The sequence below is a fragment of the Moschus berezovskii genome, chromosome 1 (assembly GCF_049115385.1).
Source record: "Moschus berezovskii isolate FMDL1 chromosome 1, NW_MosBer_1.0, whole genome shotgun sequence".
NCBI classification, from domain to species: Eukaryota; Metazoa; Chordata; class Mammalia; order Artiodactyla; family Moschidae; genus Moschus; species Moschus berezovskii.
In genome coordinates this window covers 28,584,279-28,607,941 of record NC_142460.1, presented here as the reverse complement: position 1 = coordinate 28,607,941, position 23,663 = coordinate 28,584,279, and the positions used below count along the sequence as shown (strand labels likewise).

The 23,663-nt window shown below is 42.1% G+C and overlaps 1 long non-coding RNA gene across 3 annotated transcripts in view; it reads left to right on the top strand.

Annotated features, from left to right (window-relative positions):
• LOC129553101 (uncharacterized) overlaps positions 1-23,663 on the top strand; it is a 105,859-nt gene that overhangs the window by 34,286 nt on the left and 47,910 nt on the right. For all 3 annotated transcript variants that reach the window (XR_016037365.1, XR_008685392.2, XR_016037364.1), the window contains exon 4: positions 2,064-2,194. This is a non-coding gene — a long non-coding RNA (uncharacterized LOC129553101). The remainder of the gene's footprint in view (positions 1-2,063; positions 2,195-23,663) is intronic.

Here is a 23,663-nt window from a genome sequence, read left to right as displayed (position 1 = left end):
TTGAGCTTCAAGCCAACCTTTTCACTCTCCTCTTTCACTTTCATCAAGAGGCTTTTGAGTTCCCCTTCACTTTCTGCCATAAGGGTGGTGTCATCTGCATATCTGAGGTTATTGATATTTCTCCCAACCTTTATTTATTTTGATGCTGAAATTATTGTTATGGGAGCCACTTTGATTGTTTATACATTTTTTTGATGCTTCTCGGTTATTCTTTGAACATTTCTTTACTTTCTAGTACATCACAGCATTTGAGGCCTATCTTATACATTCCCTGGTTTATCTTAGAGTTGGTAATTTTTCTAAGAAGTCTTGTTTCTTTTCAGCGAGAATAATATTCAGAAGCCAAGAGCAGGTGTCTAATGTGCTTATTGCTATTGAGGTGTCACTGCTTTCACAGTATCTCAGAGGGCAAACCTAGGGAATATATGATAATATGCACACATATACACATATATATTTCTTTTTACTTCCATCAGTCAATCGACGTATATATTAAAACCCATGAGTTCATACCAACATTTTCAGTGTCTGGCCGACACCATTGAGTTTCCTGGTGCCTCAGAAAGTAAAGAATCTACCTGCAATGCGGGAGACCTGGCTTCTATCCCTGGGTTGGGAAGATCCTCTGGAGGAGGGCATGGCAACCCACTCCAGTGTTCTTGCCTTTAGAATCCCCATGGACAGAGGAGCCTGGCAGGCTACAGTTCATGGGGTTGCAAAAAGTCGGACACAACTGAGTGACTAAGCATACATCCAACACCATTGAGTTCTTTCTGTTTTTTCCATTTCTTTATTTGTATCTTCCCTCTCTAACAGTGAGTAGCTCCAATTATATTGAATGTGTGTACTTAACTTGATCACCTCCCCCATATGAAACACGGCTTCCATTGCCCCCACTATTCCCTGCTCTGCATGGAAGCTCTCCCCACTCTGCTTGGCCTCCCATCCCTGTGCCAGATGACCCTCCCATGAGGATGCTTCATCACTCTTTGGGCTGTGACACCATACTCTAGGTAGCTTTCCCACACATAATCCCTGCTTACTCACTTCAGTTTCTGGCACCCTGAGCTGGACCATTCAGCTCTCCACACCCCAATCCCTACTGGCCTATTTGCTTACTTGACTGCGCCCTATGTCCTACTTCTTGGATTTATTATTAAATTGTTGAAGAAGGAGAGGAAGAGAAAGGGAAAACAACTCATTAGATTTTAAAATTAAATGTCAAACTTATAAAATATTTAAGTGACTCTATGTTATTAAAAAAGAAGGATGACGTGTATTCCTGGAAAGTGTGTGTGTTTTTGGTATCAGTTATAAAAAGAGTGCTTGCCGAAGACCAAGAAGACTAAGCTTTGCTCACAAAGTTAATTTCAACACCTGGAATAAGAAAGCCTTGATTAACAGCTTAAAGTTGCTGGAGTTGAGTGACCAATATAATTTCTGCCAAGGACGAAGCTTTAGGACCTTCTTCTCTTCCTTTGGTCAAGATTCACTTAATCATCCTTTGGTTGTTGTTGTTGCAACGATTACTTTTTCATTTGTTACTGAGAACTGGTCCTGGATTTTGTGATCACAAAAGATTTGCTTTTCTGTACCATCAATGTTAATGCTCTTAAGTAATATTTTTTGGAGATGTTAATTCATTTAAATGATTTTTTAAACTATTCCCGGTCACAGAGTACCAAATACATTTTATATGAAGGATGGGAATCCACTTCCAAAAATATTAATGTAACAACTAACAAGACAAAAGCATAGCAAAGTCAACATAGTCACAGAGAAGCAAGTCACGGGGTGTCCAGTGGGCCTCCAGAGGGGCCCTAGTGTTAACACCCTACGATGTCCTTGATCAATGGTCACTTGTTTCCTGATCATCAGCATGTCTCTAAGATTTGCTCTAGTCAATCAGGCAAATGCAGAATGCCATTAAAGTGATAAATTCAAACAGACCACACATGTCGCGGTCTGTCATGTCAGGTCCCACTTTAGAGAGATTTTTAACATGGTGGATCACTGATTTGATAAACCATAATGAGCCCTTTAAACCTCTCCTTTTTTATCAGGTTGCTGAACTTATCAGGATTGCATGCTCAATGAAACTCTCTTTCCTGGAGTCTGAACACCTCAGAGGTAACCAGTGTCTCTTCTTGATGGACTGATGTATTTACTTGTTTCTGCTATTCATTCCATGAAGGTGAGATTTCATGTTTGTCTCTTTTTTTTTTAATAACATTGCTGAGAAATGTGCTTCTACTTCACTCTGGAATTCTTGAAATGATTTTTGAGGCATTCTTCCTGGAAGTGTTAATACTTACGAGACAAAAGACCTGGACCTGGAAGACCTAGATTTGAATTCTGACACTGCTACCTATTAGCGATGCGGTCTCAGTTTCCTTGTTTGTGAAACTGGGTATTATCATTATCTCACAAAGTATTTTCTGAGCCTCAGTTAAAAACAAATTCAAGTTAAAGTCATTTCAGTATTTGAAAGGACCATGCAAATGTGAGGTATTGTTAGTATTTTGTAAAGAAATTATTTCTTTAAAGGTATAACAGTTCATTAAGGAACAGTCCAAATGAAAGCAAAGTAATAAATAAAATTACCTTAAGAACTGTTGAGAGAATTTGGCAATGAAAATTTGTTTTCAATTTAGTAAATGCAAATATATTTACTCTTTAAATGTTTAACTAATACTATTGTAAATTTTTTAAAGTCTCAAGAATGTTCATTCCCAAAAGTCTTTGCCTTGTTTTGAAAGATTTAATTTCAAGGACAATATACCTACTTTTTCCCCAAATCAACTCTAAGCAATAAGTCTAATAGTATTAATGTAAGGGCAGATGTTGAGTATTAGAATGACTGAACAGTGGATCCAAGTCAGCTAGCATATATTCTAAGGCAGTGAAAATGAGGAACAATTTAGAGATTAAAAAAAAATGTGGTCATATGTTACTATTTGTGGGCCAATCATAGTAACTCTTTCAGCCAATATGTGAAAAAATTCTCCATCATGGGAAAACTGTATTGACGCCAGCAGAGTGGCAGACATGTATCTCCCTAAACAAACCTGATGTTATTAGACAAAAGGAAGAAGTATTTTGATTATCATCATCCTAGATAAGGGGACTGTGAACTTTAGAGCGTCTCACTCATGATTTGCAGTTGTCATCAAGAAGACAGACTTAGTTTGAGTTTCCCTGAAAGCAGGGCATGAGACAGTATGTTGGCACACATAGTTTACTTGGGACTTGATCCCAGAAAGCAGGGGTGAGGGACTCGGGAAGTGAGACACGATATGGGAGAAATGCTGGCTTCTTCTGTGGACAATTGGTAATCAATTCTATTGGAGATCTTTGAGAATTCCGTTAGGGATGTTCCAGTGAAGGACAGGGAAGCTGGCTCCATTAATTCATGTCTCCTATTGGTTGGATGCTTCCCAGATGGTTCAGTGGCCAAGAATCTGCCTGTCAGTGCAGGAGACGCAGGTTTGATCCCTGGTTTAGGAAGATCCCCTGGAGAAGGGAATGGCAACCCACTCCAGTATTCTTGCCTGGAGAATCCCAGGGACAGAGGAGCCTGGTAGGCTGTAGTCCAGGGGGTCACAAAGAGTCAGACAGGACTGAGCACCTGAGCACACCTGTTGGTTGAAGGTTGCTCCTAGAGATGCATTTGCACGATCCACTGCCAGGCTGTGCCTTTTTGGGGTAGTTGGGGGCTTTAGAGTGACCTTAGAGAAAACCCCAAATCTGAGCGGTGTGACAGTGTGGCTTGAAATAGGATGCTGGTCAATTGCACAATATTGTTCTTCACTGCTATGTGGAAATCTGATGGGCCAGGTGATGTGGGTAAGTGTCTGCTATAAGGAAAAGAAAGCAGACCATGTAAGAGAAGTCATTATCTAATTACTTATTACAGAGGCAAGATAATCTGGTAGTTGTAGTATCACAGGCTGTTTGGAGTGGGAAATGAGCATTAAAGTGGTTTCTCTAGATATTCATCAGAAGAGAGAATGCTGTGATTCTTATGATTAATTTTGAGTATCTAAATGGATACATTTCTGTAATGGCTGAAGACTTAAGGAAGATTCGCGACATTGTACAGGAGATTAGGGATCAAGACCATCCCCAAGAAAAAGAAATGCAAAAAGGCAAAATGGCTGTCTGAGGAGACCTTACAAATAGCTGTGAAAAGAAGAGAAGTGAAAAGCAAAGGAGAAAAGGAAAAATATACCCATTTGAATGCAGAGTTCCACAGAATAGCAAGAAGAGATAAGAAAGCCTTCCTCAGCAATCAATACAGAGAAATAGAGGAAAACAATAGAATGGAAAAGACTGGAGATCTCTTCAAGAAAATTAGAGATTCCAAGGGAACATTTCATGCAAAGATGGGCTCGATAAAGGACAGAAATGGTATGGACCTAACAGAAGCAGAAGATATTAAGAAGAGGTGGCAAGAATACACAGAAGAACTGTACAAAAAAGATCTTCATGACCCAGATAATCATGATGGTGTGATCACCCACCTAGAGCCAGACATCCTGGAATGTGAAGTCCAGTGGGCCTTAGGAAGCATCACTATGAACAAAGCTAGTGGAGGTGATGGAATTCCAGTTGAGCTATTTCAAATCCTGAAAGATGATGCTGTGAAAGTGCTGCACTCAGTATGCCAGCAAATTTGGAAATCGCAGCAGTGGCCTCAGGACTGGAAAAGGTCAGTTTTCATTCCAATCTGAAAGGCAATGCCAAAGAATGCTCAAACTACAGCACAATTGCACTCATCTCACACACTAGTAAAGTCATGCTCAAAATTCTCCACGCCAGGCTTCAGCAATATGTGAACCATGAACTTCCAGATGTTCAAGCAGATTTTAGAAAAGGCAGAGGAACCAGAGATCAAATTGCCAACATCCACTGGATCATGGAAAAAGCAAGAGAGTTCCAGAAAAATATCTATTTCTGCTTTATTGACTATGCCAAAGCCTTTGAATGTGTGGATCACAATAAACTGTGTAAAATTCTTAAAGAGATGGGAATACCAGACCTTCTGACCTGCCTCTTGAGAAACCTGTATGCAGGTCAGGAAGCCACAGTTAGAACTGGACATGGAACAACAGACTGGTTCCAAATAGGAAAAGGTGTACGTCAAGGCTGTATATTGTCACCCTGCTTATTTAACTTATATGCAGAGTACATCATGAGAAACGTTGGGCTGGATGAAGCACAAGCTGGAATCAAGACTGCTGGGAGAAATATCAATAACCTCAGATATGCGGATGACACCACCCTTATGGCAGAAAGTGAAGAGGAACTAAAAAGCCTCTTGATGAAAGTGAAAGAGGAGAGTGAAAAAGTTGGCTTAAAACTCAACATTCAGAAAACTAAGATCATGGCATCTGGTCCCATCACTTCATGGCAAAGAGATAGGGAAACAGTGGAAACAGTGACTGACTTTATTTTTGGGGGCTTCAAAATCACTACAGATAGTGATTGCAGCCATGAAATTAAAAGACGCTTGCTTCTTGGAAGGAAAGTTATGATCAGCCTAGACAGCATATTAAAAAGCAGAGACATTACTTTGTCAGCAAAGGTCTGTACTAGTCAAGGCTATGGTTTTTCCAGTAGTCATCTATGGATGTGACAGGTGGACTATAAAGAAAGCTGATCATCGAAGAATTGATGCTTTTGAAGTGGGGTGTTGGAGAAGACTCTTGAGAGTCCCTTGGACTGCAAGGAGGTCCAACCAGTCCATCATAAAGGAGATCAGTCCTGGGTGTTCATTGGAAGGACTGATGTTGAAGCTGAAACTCCAATACTTTGGCTACTTTGGTAAAGAGCTGCCTCATTTGAAAAGACCCTGATGCTGGGAAGGATTGGGGGCAGGAGGAGAAGGGGACGACAGAGGATGAGATGGTTGGATGGCATCACCGACTCAGTGGAGATGGGTTTGAGTAAGCTCCGGGAGTTGGTGATGGATAGGGAGGCCTGGCGTGCTGCAGTTCGTGGGGTTGCAAAGAGTCGGACATGACTGAGCGACTGAACTGAACTGAAGTCTTACAAGCTATTTTGATTTGCAGGAAACTGGTTTTCAGAAACACAAACTCATATGTTCTGATCTTAAGTTCATTAATCAATATCTGATCTGTGATTTTGTCACCGAATGTGAGTTCATGTGCCTGACACATAGTGAGGTCAAAGAAGCTGAAATGTCAGAGTTCGGAGCAGAGAAAGGCTTATTGTAGGGCCATGCAAGGAGAAGAGGCAGCTAATGCCCCAAACCCCCTGAACTCGCCAAAGGGTTACAGCAAAGCATTTTTAAAGGCCAGATGAGGGAGTGGCCTGGTTGGTTGGTGAAACTTCGTGCTGCCGAAATCATTTGTTTTTGTGGCTTCCCTGGTAGGTCAGGTCACAGTGTTTCTGCAAACCTCCAACAAAATCAAATGCTGTTCTCTGTTCTGCAACTTTTTAATCTCTATATGAATGGAAAAGTATTACACCCTTAAAATTCAGAGCCTTGAGAATGGACTATCCTGTATATTTCAGGCTATAGCAATGTTCTTAACTGAAGCAAAAGCAATAGAATTCAGAGATTAAAGTAAAATCAGCAGATGCAATATGGAGTCAGATTTGTTCTTCCCTGTTACACTTTGGTCTCCCATATGAACCTACCCTCAGACAGGGAGTCTCCTGTGCAAATGGCTGTTTTTTCGTGAAGGCTTCAGATGGAATGCCATATTGGAGATTTGGCTTAAGGCAGCCTCTTGGGGGCTTATTATCATGTTTCAAACTCTTATCATCCCAGAGAAACCCAAATCCTTGTAAATTGAAGGGTTATTAGTTTAATAAGCACTTCATTGAATCTGAGAGTTTGAGGGACTGTCATCTAAGCTGCATCCTTTATCTTACAGAGGCTCACAGGAATGTCATCATTTACCTAATATCAGTTGTGAGTGGACAGGCTGGGACCAGAACCTGTCCTTCCTGGAATTCAGTTCAATAATCTGCAATAGCATCTCAGATAATATGCACTTGCCAATTTGCATAATCAATCATTTGCATCACCCAGTGTTACTGTTGAAATATGTAGTGATACACTTCCTGACCTTTAGAATTTTAAATCACTGGGCTTAGTGAAATTCCCCAGACATCTTTAAGAACTTGTGAAAAGGAAAATGAATGCAGGCTTTTAGAATGTTTTGAATACCAAAAGCAAAAGCTGCACAAGTAAATGACAAGAGTTTAAAAAGAATGCCTTAACAGCTGGCTGAATAAATCAACCAAAGTTGAAATGTTCACTTAACCTGTCTGTGAAAGTTTTCTTCCTTGGAGTGAGGACTCCTTGGGGAAAGAGGGTAACAGATAAGCACTTTCACCTCTTGCCTCCTCAGCAAACCCAATGCGGTGCATAGTTTTTCATATGCACTTGCTATGTATAACTTAACACAAAACTAAACTTTATCATCCAAGGAGACCCACGGTGTGGGATTCAGACTGCCATGTCTGGGCAGGCCTAGGGTCTTGCTGTCAAAGAAACTTCTGCAACAAAATAATGTACCAGACTCTGAAGCTGTATTTCATGAAGGTACTTCATGACTTTGGCATATACTTTTGTTGCTGGGGAAATAGGATTTCTGTTTCCTCCTGTTTAGGACCAGCCTGCCTGCCAATGTCTCGCTGTCGCTAGCCAGCCAAGGGCTTTTCCTGCTCCATTTGGGTAGGAAGAGAACTTCATTTTCCCTTATCTATCTTCTATGAATCACTTGAGTCCTTCGAATGGTCCTTCTAAAGTATGGCAAGTGAAGAACTAATCCAAACCCTGGGTAGAGGGGAAAGATACAGACGCTAAGGACTGATGCTGAAACTGAAGCTCCAATCCTTTGGCCACCTAATGTGAAGAGCCGACGCATTAGAAAGGACCCTGATGCTGGGAAAGATTGAAGGTGGGAGGAGAAGGGGACGACAGAGGATGAGATGGTTGGAGGGCATCATCGACTCAATGGACATGAGTTTGAGCAGGCTCTGGGAGGTAGTGAAGGACAGGGAAGCCTGGTGTGCTGCAGTTCATGAGATCGTGACAAGTCGGACATGACTGAGCTACTGAACAACAAGAAGCTCTGGGTAACTAGATCCAGATGTGGGTGCCCATGGCAGTGGGTGATACCCAGGGGTGAAGGAGACCTATAGCTGTATTCAGAGCTGCTGTGACTGGTGCTGAGACCACATCCTGGCCTCCACTTGAGGGGAAGGTATCATTAGGTAACAGTGCTCCGTGGACTTCCTTCTGCCAGAGATGCCCTTTCCTGGCCAAAGGTCCTGGAGGGAAATGAACAATGAGAGATCCGGGACTGAGAGACCATGGAAACAGTGAAGACTGATGTGGACTGTGCCCTGAAAACGTTAACAGACACTGTAGGGCATGATTTATTAAAATACTCAGAGTGAAAATGCTTTGTATATGGACCCCTTATGTTTTAATTCAGTTCAGTTCAGTTCAGTCGATCAGTTGTGTCCAACTCTTTGTGGCCCCAGTGTGTTAATTATAATTATTATTTTTATAATTAATGTCTGTGTCGATATTTATTGAATGAGAACAATGTATATGATTAGGTAAGAGCTAGAATGAATGCTGAGTAATAAACTTGAAAAATACATTCATAATGGAAAATTTCAAGCATATTCAAAAGGAGAGAGGAGTAGAATGAACTCCATGTACTCATCTCTCCAACAATTATACAATTATTAGTCCTCAGCCAGTTTCATCTGACCTATATCCACTCTCCATCCTTTTTCGAATTGTTTTGAAGCAAATCCCAGATATAATACTTCATCTTTATGAAGTTTGTCTTTAATAGTTTTGATAGTTTTTTAAAAGACCTTTCTCATCTATTGTTTTGTATGTTAACTTTTAGTTGATAACATTTTATGAATAATTTTGCATGCCACTAAGTATTTTTTATACCACAGTTTATAACAGCTCCCCGGGATTCATGTAATACATTATACTCAGTCTTACATTCTTGAATATTTTGGTGTTTCCTGGTTTTCACTGTGGCAAACCCTGTAACTTAGACCAACATTCATCCCCAACTTCTCTCTTACTTGCCTGCCTATGGGATGGGAAAACCAAATATTCCCATGTATTTTGTTTTCCTAACCTTGCTCAGTTCACTTCAGTTTAGTCACTCAGTCGTGTCCGACTCTTTGCTGCCCCATGAATCACAGCACGCCAGGCCTCCCTGTCCATCACCAACTCCCGGAGTTCACTCAAACTCATGTCCATCGAGTCGGTGATGCCATCCAGCCATCTCATTCTCTGTCGTCCCTGTCTCCTCCCACCCCCAATCCTTCCCAGCATCAGACTCTTTTCCAGTGAGTCAACTCGTCGCATGAGGTGGCCAAAGAATTGGAGTTTCCGCTTTAGCATAAGTCCTTCCAATGAACACCCAGGATGATCTCCTCTAGAATAGACTGGTTGGATCTCCTTGCAGTCCAAGGGACTCTCAAGAGTCTTCTCCAGCACCACAGTTCAAAAGCATCAATTCTTCAGCGATCAGCTTTCTTCACAGTCCAACTCTCACATCCATATATGACCACTGGAAAAACCATAGCCTTGACTAGACGGACCTTGGTTGGCAAAGTAATGTCTCTGCTTTTTAATATGCTATCTAGGTTGGTCATAACTTTCCTTCCAAGGAGGAAGCGTCTTTTAATTTCATGGCTGAAATCAGCATCTGCAATGATTTTGGAGCCCCAAAAAATAAAGTCTGACACTGTTTCCACTGTTTCCCCATCTATTTCCCATGAAGTGTTGGGACCAGATGCCATGATCTTAGTTTTCTGAATGTTGAGCTTCAAGCCAACCTTTTCACTCTCCTCTTTCACTTTCATCAAGAGGCTTTTGAGTTCCTCTTCACTTTCTGCCATAAGGGTGGTGTCATCTGCATATCTGAGGTTATTGATATTTCTCCCACCAATCTTGATTCCAGTTTGTGCTTCTTCCAGCCCAGCGTTCCTCATGATGTACTCTGCATATAAGTTAAATAAGCAGGGTGACAATACACAACCTTGACGTACACCTTTTCCTATGTGGAACCAGTCTGTTGTTCCATGTCCAGTTCTAACTGTGGCTTCCTGACCTGCATACAGGTTTCTCAAGAGGCAGGTCAGGTGGTCTGGTATTCCCATCTCTTTAAGAATTTTCCACAGTTTATTGTGATCCACACAGTCAAAAGTGTTGGCATAGTCAATGAAGCAGAAATAGATGTTTTTCTGGAACTCTCTTGCTTTCTCCATGATCCAGCGGATGTTGGCAATTTGATCTCTGGTGCCTCTGCCTTTTCTAAAACCTGCTTGAACCTCTGGGAGTTCACAGTTCACATATTGCTGAAGCCTGGCTTGGAGAATTTTGAGCATGACTTTACTAGCATGTGAGATGAGTGCAACTGTGCAGTAGTTTGAGCCTTCTTTGGCATTGCCTTTCTTTTGGATTGGAATAAAGACTGACCTTTTCCAGTCCTGTGGCCACTGCTGAGGTTTCCAAATTTGCTGGCATATTGAGTGCAGCACTTTCACAGCATCATCTTTCAGGATTTAAAATAGCTCAATTGGAATTCCATCACCTCCACTAGCTTTGTTCGTCGTGATGCTCTCTAAGGTCCACTTGACTTCCCATTCCAAGATGTCTGGCTCCACGTGAGTGATCACGCCATCGTGATTATCTTGGTCGTGAAAATCTTTTTTGTACAGTTCTTCTGTGTATTCTTGAGTAACCTTGCTAGGAGTGGTGTAAATTCCAGCCTTCGAGAAGTCAGCTGAAGATTTCTGAAGTTGAAGGGAAGTTCCAGGAAACCTTTTGCCTTCCAAATAAAACTGCACAGTTAAAAATGGAAATTAAAAAAAAAAAAAAGACCTATGGCTGATTCTTGTTGATGTTTGACAGAAAACAACAAAATTCTATAAAGCGATTAATAAATTATTAAAAAAAACCTAATTCTAATAAAATTGCTCCACCTAAGACTTAATTCCTTAGCATCATAAATGTCCAGTGTGTGTTCAAAATTTACTAATTTCTCCATAATCAGTTTGTTTGAATAAAGATCCATATGAGACTCACACGTTGCAGGAGGCTGACATAGCCCTTAAGTCTTGTAATGAAAGAGACTCCTCATCTCTTTTTCTTTTTTTCTGGCCTCTTTGTTGTTATTTAAAAATCTAGTTTGGTTTTAAAGCAAAGTATTGTCATTTAAATTTATATGCCATTGTTACTATGATTGGTTTGAGTTAAAAACTGATTAAAGGCAATTTAGGTGACATAAACTTTCAAACTGTGGTGCTTCAGAAGACTCTTGAGAGTCCCTTATCTAGCAAGGAGTTCAAACCAGTGGATCCTAAAGGAAATCAAACCTGAATATTCGTTGGAAGGACTGATGCTGAAGCTCCAATACTTTGGCCACTGATGGGAAGAGCCAATTCTTTGGAGAAGGCCTTGTTGCTGGGAAAGATGAGGTCAGGAAGAGAAGGGGACAACAGAGGATGAGATGGTTGGATGGCATCACTAACTCAGTGGACATGGGCTTGAGCAAACTCTGGGAAATACTGATGGACAGGGAGGCCTGACGTGCTGCAGTCATGGGGTTGCAAAGAGTTGAACGTGACTTAGTCACCAAACAACAGCAGCAGGAAGTGGAAAAACCAGGGCTCTGTACCCTCTGTAGGTACACTGTTTGGTGTTACAGCTGATGTCCGTATGGGTGTGGCGCAGTGGTTCCTACAGCTGGTCTCTGACTGGAGGCAACCCGAAAATACAGACTCCTGGATCTGTACTTGGGAATCTGTATTTTACAGGGCTTCCCTGATAGCTCAGTTGGTAAAGAATCCTCCTGCAATGCAGGAGACCATGGTTTGATTCCTCGATTAGGAAGGTCCACTGGAGAAGGGTATTCTTGGGCTTCCCTTGTAGCTCAGCTGGTAAAGAATCTACCTGCAATGCAGGAGACCTAGGTTCAATTCCTGGGATGGGAAGATCCCCTGGGGCATGGTGCAGTGGTTCCTACCGCTGGTCTCTGACTGGTGGCAACCTGAAAATACAGACTCCTGGAGCTATACTTGGGGAATTTGTATTTTACAAGGCTCCCTGGGTAATACTTGGAGCCAGTCCTTTGGTAGTAAAGTGAACCCTGCTTTGGCATCAGAAAATCTGGCTTCAAGTCCTCACTCTTCATTAAAGCGTCAGATATTTTTTTAGCTCCCGCTGTGTGCCAGACCGTGAACTAGATTCTGAGCTGCTATGACAAGGAAATCAACAAGCATACTTTGCACCCTCATGAGCTTATACTCCAGCAGAGGCAGGCGTGAATCAAAGAACCCTATTTATCAGTGTTCTTCATCCACCATGCCAGGTGCTAGAAAGAACACAGAATGCTATGAGAATGGTCTGACTTAGTCAGCATGGGGTCAGTGGTTCATTTTCCCCGAGAAAATGGCCTTCAGCTGAGATGTTATCTGTGACGGGAGGGCAGAATGTCTGCCACTGGGGCACCAAGGTCAATGTGGTTTAGAACTCCAGGAGAGAGGGCCGAGGTTGGGGAATTAACCCCTCAGCATCTGTTCTGCAGACAAACAGCCAGAGGCTCTGGTTCTCTGGCTGTCCTCCTTCTGCACTCAAATGTCTCACAAGTCTCTAAAACATCTTTTATAATTCTGTCAGTTACACTGAAGCTCAAACAATCAGGCTGTTAATAGGCCTTTCTTAAAGAGTGTTAGAATTTTGTTTGTGGTTCTTGAGGCTTCTCTCTATTCTGGTAGGACTGGTTAGTTATTTACAAAATAATATGCATAGTGTGGATTTGATCCCTGGTTCAGGAAGATCCCCCGGAGAAAGAAATGGCCACCCACTCCAATATTCTTGCCTGGGAAATCCCATGGACAGAGGAGCCTGGTGAGCTGCAAAGAGTTGGACAAGACTGAGCGACTAAACAAACAACAAATGCATAGCAGAAGAAAGCATCTGATTTTGTATCACAGCTCCTGAAGAACTGTGTAGTGCTGGGGCATTTGTCAAGTGTTTTTACTTGACAGGTTTCTCATTTATTTCTTCTTCACCAGAGCCCGAGAGAGAGGGATTATTACTGCATCCACTGTACAGATGCAAAAGCAAAAGCTGAGACAGAGGCGGAACCCCACTGTGGTCATAGTGAAAAACAGTGCGGTGGCCACCTGGAAGTCAGTGCAGCTGGGACCATTGATTACCACCCCTGTGTTAGTTCTGGGCTCCAGATATATGCTCCTGTATCGAAAATAAACAATTCAGACCCACTGACTTCCCAAGGCCTGTCTCAATCCTAAAAGTGAGTTTCTGTAGAAGACTCCCTATGTTTCTTCTTCCACTCTCCAAAGCCAACAAGATCTGAGAAACCTGCAGCTCTCAACCCAAGGCAAAGCAAAATAAATTGTCCTAAAGGTGCAAGTGATAGAAAGGTATAGGGGTTATTAAGAATTCTACGCATTTGAGCTGGAATTTTGCTTTACCCCTGGATGGATCTTTTTTTCAATATGAACCACATTTCTACTCTTCCCCTTAGAAATTGCTGCTGAAATTAGACCACGTGAGGAGCCCTATAATAAGAAAGGGTTTTTTCTATGCATTGGGGACTGTAGGTGACAACGTAGCATTGCCTATTTTAAAAGCTGCAAGGCTGCTTACTTATTCTTGATATGTTTCTTCCTATCTTACTAATTTTATCGTGCATGCTGTTTCCAAGAGTCATTCCTTGGAATTTGAAAGACCTTGTGTAATAAAAAAATTCCTGTTAAAATAGCATGCCACCTTAAAAAATTAACCTGTTAGCATCCATTAGGGCTTAAGTGTTAAATCATAACCATGAAGTGTAATGGCTAAATGCCTAAATGATTTATTATGAAGAAGCCAAAGGCTTCTGGATATGAAGGAACCCAGGGACAGAGCCAAAGTTTGAATGATTCTAATGGTGCAAAAATATCAATAAATTTTTGGATATCCCTCTCTTTCCCTTTATCTATCCTACTGCCAGTATTTGTTGATATATTTAAGTGTTAATCATGTCAGACACTATAAAGTTAAGGATAGTCTAAAATACAGAAACTCTCTTCTGCCTTTTTAGAGCTTTTGTGGGAAAACTGGTTTTCTCAGTTTTTCCCTGAGAATTTTGCTTGGCTGTTGTGTCTGTTCTAATGCTGCAGTTGTTGTTCTCAAGTCGGAATAATGCCATGGGACCTCATCTTAATCGAGTAATATTTTTCTTATATGATTCTTATCTTTGATTTTTGGTTATATGTTTTATTCTATTATTATTTTATATACAATAATAATAATATATATAGTGATTCTTAAGGCTTCTCTCTATTCTGGTGGGACCAGTTAGTCATTTACAAAATGATTTTGCATAGCGTGGGTTTGATCCCTGGTTTAGGAAGATCCCCTGGAGAAAGAAATGGACACCCACTCCAGTATTCTTGCCTGGGAAGTCCCATGGACAGAGGAGCCTGGTGGTCTACAGTCCATGGGGCTGCAAAGAGTTGGACACGACTGAGTATATATGTATATAATAAATGTAATAATATATAACATTAATAATAATATATATTAAAATCTATAATATTAATTATATATATATTTATTCCATTATGGATATAATAAATTATCCTGAATTTTCACTCAAAAAATTAAAACATATTGAGGGTCTAGGTTTTGCCATGTTAAATTCCAAACCGTGTTAGTTGAGTAAGACTTTTTGTGACCGTGTTGAATTGTCAACAAAGGTTGGTGGATTTCTGATAAATTGGGTGCATTCTTATTCTCTCTAACAAAAAAGTGGACGAAGGAATATCTTTCGTTGCGCACATCAAATGGTGCCATCATCCTAACTTTATTAAATTTGTTTTGTAGTGTATGAGACCCAAGGCCAAATCTGCTTCTCTTAGCTCTAGTTTAGCTTCCAAATAAAATATTAGTCTGTTAGTTCATTTCACTATATAGCATCAAATTTCTATCACTGTGCTGATGCTAGTCTGGATCCTGACCAGATGGGAAATGGGTGAAGTACATTCTGATGGAGAAAACAGAGAATTTCAGAGCAGGGGAAAGAGTGTTAGGCTGCTTTGGTTGGGTATCTCACTTGATCCTCAGGAGCCGAGAAGCTTCAGTTTCCCATGTGTGGTTTGGATCTCGAAGCTACAAGTGAAGAAGGCATAGGAGTGGGAACCAAAGCGCAAGTTCTTTCAGTTCACAGCTTCATTTTGAGAATAGCCCAGAGCAAATAAAAGGAAGCAAATTCTTATCAGAACTTCAACACTCCTGTTGTAAAGGCTCGTCTCATGTAAGCATGTTCTTGGGGTTTATCATAGGAAGACTTGGTTCCATTTAAGCAATGCTCCAGCCATTTGAGAATCCAGGAAAACTTCAAACACCCTGGACCCAGCTGGAAAGCCTGTGACAGCCTCTCTGTGAGTACACGCATGAGCCTAAGGGCTCATCCCAAACTAGAGCAGATGATCCTCTAGTCCAGTGATTCTTTTTTCTTTTATAATTTTCTTTATTTATTTTTGGCTCTGCTGGGTCCTTGTTGCTGTGCAGGCTTTTCTGTAGTTTCGGCGAGCAGAGGCTCCTCTCTGGCTGAGATGTGTGGGCTTCTCATCGTGGTGGCTTCTCTTGTCGCAGAGCACGGGTCTCTACGGCCTGCAGGCTTCAGTGGTTGCAGCCCGTGGGCTCAGTAGATGCGGCTCCCAGGCTCTGGAGCGCAGGCTCAACAGCTGTGACTCATGGCTGCTCCAGGCATGTGGGATCTTCCCGATTCAGGGATCAAACCTGTATCTCCTGGGCTGGCAGGCAGATTCTGAGCCACCAAGGAAGCCCCTAGTCCAGTGGCTCTTAATCAGTAGGCATTAGACCACCTGAGTCAGAAACTGATGTATGTTAAAATGCAGATTCCTTGGCTCCACCTTGGGCCAACTGGAACAAAATTTCCACAAAGTGAAGTCTGACAATTTGCATGTCCACAAACATGCTGCTGCTGCTGCTGCTGCTGCTAAGTCACTTCAGTCGTCTCCGACTCTGTGTGACCCCATAGACGGCAGCCCACCAGGGACTCTTATTCGTACTTAGGGTGGATATCCCTGGGGATATGTCAAACCCATATCATTTGGGAATGAAGGTGGAACTTTGAGCCTGCAGCTCACATGGGCTGGGATATTTTTGATAGAGCTTCTGTTACAGATAAAACAGTAACAGTAGTCACATCAGTAGCAAAAGGCTTCATAAAACATTCCAGTCTCCATGGATGGCATAATTTCCTGTTGTTTTCAAATCCTGATATGTTTTCTAGAGTAATTTCATTTTTTTCATCAAGTTTTCTCAGCTAAGTCAATGTGCTGAGGCTCTGAATATACTTCTGGTTCTTGCATTGGAATGCAGTCTCATAGAATAAAGTCAGAGCTGTCAGGGGTGACATAGGAGGATGGATGGATTTGTGTCCATGCACTTATATAAATTCACATTTTGCATATTTGTATGTTGTATTATTTAACAAATATGGACTAGGTACTGTCCTGGTGCTTAAAAAAAATTATTTTTTAAACTGCTTTTTTGTATCAGGGTATAGCCACCAGGGCAAGCTTCCCTGGTAGCTCAGTTGGTAAAGTGTCTGCTTGCAATGAGAAGATCCCCTGGGGAAGGAAATGGCAACCCACTCCAGTATTTTTGCCTGGAGAATTCCATGGACAGAGGAGCCTGGTTGCGCTGCAACCCATGGGGTCACAAAGCATCAGACATGACTGAGTGACTAACACAGAGCCGATTAACAATGTTGTGATAGTTTCAGGTGAACAGTGAAGGGACTCAGCCGTGTGCACACATGTATCCTTTCTCCCGAAGCTCTGTTCCCGTCCAGGCTGCCATATGACGCTGAGCAGAGCTCCGTGTGCTATGCAGTAGGTCCTTGCTGGTTATCCATTTTACATGTAGCAGTCTGTGCACAGGCAACCGTAAGTTTGTTCTTTAAGTCTGTGAGTCTCTTTCTGTTTTGTTAGTAAGTTCATCTGTATCATTTCTTTTTAGATTCCACATATAAGGGATGCCATATGATATTATAATTTAATCTGATATTTAATTATGACTGTGCTGCTAAGTCACTTCAGTCATGTCCAACTCCGTGTGACCCCATAGACAGAAGCCCACCAGGCTCCCCCGTCCCTGGGATTCTCCAGGCAAGAACACTGGAGTGGGTTGCCATTTCCTTCTCCAATGTGTGAAAGTGAAAAGTGAAAGTGAAGTCACTCAGTCGTGTCCGACCCTTAGCGACCCCACAAACTGCAGCCCACCAGGCTCCTCCATCCATGGGATTTTCTAGGCAAGAATTATAACTATAGTATTAAATTATAGTCATTTAATATTGTTATTGTTCAATCATTAAGTCATATCCAACTCTTTGCCACCCCATGGACTGCAGCACACCAGGCTTCCCTGTCCTTCACTATCTCCCAGAGTTTGCTCAAACTCATGTCCGTTGAGTCAGTGATATCATCCAACCATCTCATCCTTTGTCGTCCCCTTCTCCTCCTGCCCTCAATCTTTCCCAGAATCAGGGTCTTTTCCAATGAGTGGGCTCTTTGCATCAGGTGGCCAAAGTATTGGAGCGTCAACTTCAGCATCAGTCCTTCCAATTCAGGGTTGATTTCCTTTAGGATGGACTGGTTTGATCTCCTTGCTTTTATAATTTTAGTAGTATTTAATTTTGATAGAAGAGTAGGATTGAAGTAGCAAGATCGATCTGGCATGAGAGACGTTTCGCCTGCCTTCTTTGGGGTGGCACTTGGTACATAGAGAGTGGGCACTTGGTACACAGACAGATGTTGGTCCTGGCTTTTCCACTTGCTGGTTTTGTAACCTTAAGCAGGTTATTTAACATCTTGGAATCTCTGCTTTCTCAACTATGAAAAGAGGCCAATAATATGTTACTTCTATAGTATAGAAAATTACCTTAATAACTGTGTCTGGAACATACCCAATGCTCAAGAAATATGGTGCCCCTCATTGCACTACAGGAAGGAGTCAGGTGGCACATTGTAGCGTCTGTGTGCTCAGTCATGGTCTGTTATTGAGGAATATTTCATCTTTTTTTATTCTTATACTTTTCCTGTATCCATAATGCCGCTGTTCCCTTCTGCAGGAACAGTGAGACACAGTACCAGCCTTGCTGCTTTATTAATTTTGCCCTGAGCGTGCTGACGGTGACCTCTTCCACAGTAGCCTTCACTGCGTCGTCTTAAAAATGTCTCACAAAGGTCCTCCACTGAGTGTGAGCATTATTCTCCATCTTCCCGCTGCTTCAGTGCGGCAGTCATCAGTAATATGTACATTCGCAGTTTGGCTCAGGTTTCTTTCTCTGCTTTGCTCAGAAGGTACCACTGACCTTTCTAATTAGCTGGGTTGCAGATGACCGAGCTTGCACACAGGAGAGCGAGTGAGAAAATAAATCTTCCCTTTTTCTGTCTAGCCAGTCATCAAGAGTCAGGAAAAATTCCACTCAAAGTCCATAAATCTTCTATCTTCCTTCCTGAAGGGATATGAGAGAATAGCTCTCTTGTCTTTATGTATGACAGCATTCCTGAATGCACAGGGAGGGTTTTTGATGTCAAATTTTTGTGCTATATTCACAGGTGGTAAGAGTTAGCATCCTGCAGGTAGGAGTCAAAATTGATTTGGATGGGTAAAGGACAGTGGTATGTTTTGGGCTTGTAGATCACCTGAGCTCCTCAAATGGGCTATAAGTAAGGGTATTTTCAGACGAAAAATCCACAGCTCTGGAATAAGGTCTGGAATCCATCTAAAGCATCAGGAGAGAGGGAGGAATTGAGGTCATGGACTCCATCATCCTATTCCACATAAAATGGATGTTTCAGCCTGTCCAAAAGCATAGAAAAGGAAGTTGAGCTTCTCTAAGCAGTTACACCAGCTGTTATAGAGGAAGTACATACGGTATTCTAGGAAGCACCATGGGCCAGGATGTATGAGGGCAATCCCAGGCTTCAGGACCACAGGGATCTCTCGATGAGAGGAAGAGAGGTTGGCCAAGATCGGGAAAGGCTTTTCTCACCTAAGAAAGAGCGTCACAGACCTCTCCAGAGGGCCAGAGCATTTGCACAACTGAGATGCAGCAACCCAGAGCCAAGGGGCTGCTCTCTGGGGGCCAGAGCTGGCGAAAAGCCTGAAAACTCAAACCTAGAAATTCTGCCCATCATTCCAACAGGCCAGCATGAAATGGCTGCAGGTTCCACTGGTGAGGTGAGGTGAGGCAGTCAGCCTGGGAATTGCTTCTTAGGTCCTAGGTGAGCAAGTGGCTCAGTAGTGTCAGACTCTTTGTGACCCCATGGACTATAGCCCGCCAGACTCCTCTGTCCATGGGAGTCTTCAGGCAAGAACACTGGAGTGGTATTCTCTTCTCCATTCTCTTCTCCAGGGGATCTTTCCAACCCGAGGATCGCACCCAGGTCTCCTGCACTGCAGGCAGATTCTTTACTTTCTGAGCCACTAGGGAAGCCTTAACATTGAGACGCTAGATAGAAACTTGACATTGCTATGACATCTAAGTGTGGAATCGGCAGGCATATGTTGTGTCTGGACTTTTAAGATTTTATTTCTGTTGTGTTTTATTTTTAAATATAAATTGGAAGAAAGATTGCTCCTTCCTCCAGATTGTCTTTGTGCCCACCTGTTTTTATGCCCACTGTTTTCTTTTTCTTCAGGCTGTCCCACTACCCTTATATCCATCCTCCATGGCTCATCCCCACATAGACAAGCTCACAACTTTAGGTTTCAGGTTCTTCTCCCCTCAAGGCACCTCTCTGATTCTACACCCAGTTCTAAGGTGTATGTATATGGGCAAATTTCCCACACCAACAAACAAGTCTCTGACACCAGCTGGGTTTCTTGCAATTCAACTCAATTCTGACACTGTCTATGTGGGGACAGCATCAGATCCCACCCGTGAAGGCTCAGTCCTACAACACTGCTCCCTCCGCCAACTTCAGATGTTAGCTGCAAGTCCAGTTTATCACTTGTGCTTCTGACTGATCAGCTAAAGTGACCTTCTTAGTTCTAGTGATCTCCTCAAGTTTGACTAATTTACTACTGCAGCTCAATGAACTCAGGGAAACGTTTTACTTACTAGGTCACCTGTTTATTCTAAAAGGATATAACTCAGGAAGAGCCAGTGGAAGAGATGCATAGGACAAGGAAAGGGGGAAAGGTGAGAAGCTTCCATGTTCTCATGAGGACCACTCTCCCCAAATCCTTACGTATTCAGCAACCCAGAAGCTCTCCCAATCCTGTCCTTTTGGGTTTTTATGGAGGCTTCATTACCTCCATTACTTAAGCGTGATTGATTACATCATTGGCCACTGATGATTGAATTCAGTCTCCAGCCCCTCTCACCTCCTTGGAGGTTGAGGGTCGGTGAGACTGAAAGTTTCAACACTCTAATCCCAAGCTTGGTTTCCCTGGCCAATAGACCCCATTCTTGACACTTCGAAAAAGTCACCTCATTAATCTAACAAATCACCTTTAGGAAATTCCAAGAGTTTTTAGGAGCGCTGTGCCAGAAGTAGGGACTAAGATGAAAAATACATTTATTATGAAAAAACAGTGTCATATCATTTACATGAATGCTGAGTGCTAACTTGACAGCAATAACATTTCTTTTGAAATTTTCAAGAATATGATCCTCAATGAAGCAATGAAACGAGTTTAACAAAGTTCATACCACTGTCAGAAAAAAATGTGGCATTTTCCCACGTTAGTAGTAGCATTGTGGCTTAAAAACCAAGGGAGGAACTGGTTGGCTTAAAGATGTTAGGAGATGATCTTTGATGGAGAAAATGATTTTGCAAACAGATTACTATTTAATCATTCAGATGGTTCTTTTGAGTTACTTTAAGATCTGTGAGGTTGATGCAGGCTATAAATTCAATAGCTTGTCACTGTAAGCTGTACAGTTTTACAGAATATTAATTTTTTTCAAAGACAGATGCAATCGAAGTGTAATGTCTTAGCCACATTCTGCAAAATGATCCAAATGTACACTTTTCAAACAGAATTGTAAACTGCGGTTGAGGTGGCAGGCCTGTAACTGAAGTGGAATGATTTCTGTATAACTGATTTCTTTGTGGCATTTAACCTGGCCAGACTTGCGTCCTGCAGCCCTCATGGGTCAAGTTTCTACCTTTGCTTGGGTCCTATCATGTCCCAGGAAGTGATGTTGAGAAGAGTGAGGAGTTTGATCCACCTGAGCTGGGCTGCCATGTAGACTGAGCTAACAGTGGATTGATATACCAAGGAAACTCTCCTCTCTCCAGAAAGCATTTCCCATCGTGTCTCAAACTTTTCTCCGTTCTCCTTAATGTGTGTTCAGTCATTCGTTCATATCTGACTCTTTGTGACCCCATGGACTGTCGCCCACCTGGCTCCTCTGTCCATGGGATTTTCCAAGCAAGAATACTGGAGTAGGTGGCCTTTCCTACTCCAGGGGATCTTCCCGACCCAGGGATCGAACCTGTGTCTCTTGAGTCTCCTGCGTTGGAGGCAGATTCTTTACCACTGAACCACCTGGGAAACCCCTCCGTTCCCCTAGTGAAGATGAAGTCTTCCCTCCGCTGTGATAGTCGAGGACAGTCACGTTGCTGCCAAAAAGACAGCTTTTCACACTCTCATCTTCCTTGAGAGCATGTAAAACTAATTGGTGTGCGGCATGAGAGGATGAAATTTGGCAGAATTGGCAGGTGTGAACATTCTTCACGTCGTGCAGAGTCATCCGGGGGAGAACGAGGGAGGTGTCCTGATTGGAGCTGTTTCCCATTGCACAGTGCGGGCCACCGCATGGCTCTGCACTAGCAGAGAAGATGCATGCTGCCGCGAAAAGAACTGACAGATACGATTTGGTTTCGGGAACTGAGCCGCATGACACACGCTGGAAACGAACTCATTAGCTGTGATCTTGTAAAGATTCTGGCATTCTGCGATAAAGTGGTTTGATCACCAGTCTGTCACACTGGGAGGTTTTGGAGTAGCTTTAAAAGGCTAGATCAGTAGGAAAATGAAATGCTTTACATCTGATGAAAGATTTCCACTCAGAGGAGACAATATTCAACCATTTAGTCTGTGTGTGCACACATGCATGCATACGTGTGTGTGTGTTGCGTACAGCAAGAGAAAATCCACTTAGGAGAACTTGTAAAGAACCTACGAGAAGGGACTTCCCTGGTGGTCCAGTGGTTAAGAATCTGCTTGCCAAGGCAGGGGACTTGGGTTGGCTCCCTGGTCCGGGAAGACTACACATCACTTGGGGCAATAAAGCCCATGAGCCACAGCTATTGAAGCCCATGTGCCTAGAGCCCGTGCTCTGCAACAAGAGAAGCCACGGCCCTAAGAAGCCTGCATGCTGCAACTAGAGAGTAGCCTCCACTTGGCACAATAGAGAAAGCCAACTCACAGCAACGAAGACTCAGTGCAGCCCAAAAGATAAAGAAAGAAATGATTTTTTTTTTTCAAAAAAAAGAAGAAAAAACCTACTAAAATTGTCTGACCAAGGCATAGCCCTTAATTTTGGAACTACTGGATGTGAAAAATGAAAGGAAGTGAGCATCAGTGAGTGTAAAAGATGAGAGCCAGAAAATATCAATGTGAGTTATGATATCACTTGAGCAATGAATTGCCAATGACACAGAGGTGCTTTATGAGTCTTGGCAGGCAATTAGGTAAGAGCAGTTTCTCCTGGCATAGCAATTTGAAGTGGTTATTAACTATGTACACTGAAATTTGATGGGCTAAAAAAAAAATTAAAAAATAACTTTCACATTGAATTGTTCCCTCCTCTATGCTTTTTAAAAAAACAAAAAACCCAAACTCACTATGAGCTGAAGTAATAAATTTTTTTCCCAAACAAAGATGACTAAACTGAAAGCATAAAACCTTCTATTTTTAGTGGATCCTGATGTTCTTTACTGCTTGCATTCCTAGTTTCCAGATAATATGTTCTCCAGTTGGCTGGTTATTGTGCAGAAAGTCACATTTCACTATGTCAGCAAACAATGGCATGAACTGAAAGAGTAAAACAAAATCAACTTGGGAAAAAACTAACATAAAAACACTGAAGTCTAGAAGCAGTTTAATCCCTTAGAACATAAAAGACTGTAAAAGCAGAGTTAAGATAAAAGACCGTACTATGGGTTTTTCTTGGCTGTATAAGTGTAAATTCTTATTTGTAGTTTTATCTCCATCATTGTGAAAAATGACCAACTGGTAATTGAATGGGTAAAAAGAAGATAAAACTGTGTGTGTATATATATGTATATATACACATACAGTACAGTATGTATATATGCAGTAATATATATGTATTTTTTTACTGTTGTTGTTTAGTCGATCAGTAGTGTCTGACCGACTCTTTTGTGACCCCATGGACTGTAGCCCACCAGGCTCCTCTGTCCATCAGATTTTCCAGGCAAGAATACCGGAGTAGGTTGCCATTTCTTCCTCCAATGGATCTTCCCAACCCAGGGATCAAACCTGTATCTCCTGCACTGGCAGGCAGATTCTTTACCACTGAACCACCAACGAAGCCACTATCTGTTTGTTGAAG